A 1,627-nucleotide genomic window follows, 5' to 3' on the forward strand; every position below is an offset into this window, starting at 1 on the left:
CCTGCTTTACCTTGGTCTTAACCATCCAGTAGAAAAGTATGAAGATGAAATATAGGAAGTAAAGTCATGCTGTTATGTTGAGCTGTGGGGGACTCGGGTCAATAATTTCTGACATTGCCAGTTAAACAGAGGACCCAATGCTATTATGGTCTGCTGTACCCTTTTGGAATGTTTTACTGAGTTTACACACCTATAATTTTCAATAACGGAACTTAGAAAAAATAGGGTATACAGATGAATGTCCATTTTGTATCTGTGTATTCATGGTGGTTAGGACAGATATATAGTTGCATTCTCTTAATGAATAGAATGATTTGTTGTAATGGTCTTTGTAAATAGGATCTCAAGTCCGCATCTTGTACAGCAATTAACCAGTAAGAAGAATATATGCAGTGTGTTATTTGTTGAAAAAAAAAGATAAATCAGCAATTCTACACTTCGGTAACACAAGGCTATATAAACTACAAAGTGGGCAGATTGATATTCATATAAAAATACTAAGCTTCATATGGCATTAAATCATATAATATAAAAAAAAAAGAAAGTACAAAATGTTCCTCAGAGTATAAATGAAAGACCAAAGAAAGCTGTCTTACAAAGGTAAAACAAAAAAATAAAAGGAAAGAACTTTGTTTTCAATGAACAAGAAGTATCTTAGTATAAATGGAACATATTAGCATATATGTTACAATATTTTTGAAGCAACATAGTGGTAATTCTTCCTACTTTGTTTACTTCCACAAAACATATGATTATCAACACCTGAATTATATGTCTCATTTGCATAATGTAATTGAATTTTCCCAGCCTTTGTAACATTACATCATATCACACACTGGCTATAGTACTATTACATATCCTTCCACAATTTTGTAAAAATTAGAGAGAGATTTATTGTATCTTCCCAACACAATTGGTCCTTGAGAGACCAGGGACATAGCTCAGTAGAATAAGTGCTTGCCTGGCAAGTTCAAGGCCTTGAGTTCATTCCCTGCACCACAATAAAATAAAATAAAATAAAATAAAATAAAATAAAATAAAATAAAAATTGGCCCTTGATTGTATACCAGGTGTTCTTATGGAAAAGTAGTATGACAGTTGGCCAAAATTTAGTTATTGCTAGGTTCCAGGTCAGATAAAATAAATTTGTTTGAGCTGTCATAACAAAATATCACAGACTGAGTGGCTTTAACAATGACAATTTATTTTTTTATATTTCTGGGAGCTAGAAGTCCAAGATCATGATTGTGGCTAATTTGCTTTCTTTTGAAGCCTATGTATTTGATTTGCAGATGGATATATTCTCAGCATATCTTCAAATGATCTTTTTTCTGCTCATATGTCCTTGGTGTTTTTTTGTATATCACAATTTTCTCATCTTAGGACATCACTGTTATTTCATCAGGGCCTACTAATGGCTTCATTTTAGTGAAATCACACTTTTAAGGGCATATTTACACATTCTCCCATTCTTAGGAGGCATCACAATCTTGGACTTCACTTTGTACTGCAAAGCTTCAGTAATAAGAATAGCATGGCATTGAAATAAAACACATTCATGGGTCAAGGGAATAGAATAGAAGATATGGAAACGACTTCCAGCATACCCAGCAATGTTATTTTTTTT

This window comes from Octodon degus, unplaced genomic scaffold (genome assembly GCF_000260255.1).
Source record: "Octodon degus isolate 3935 unplaced genomic scaffold, OctDeg1.0 scaffold00301, whole genome shotgun sequence".
NCBI lineage: Eukaryota > Metazoa > Chordata > Mammalia > Rodentia > Octodontidae > Octodon > Octodon degus.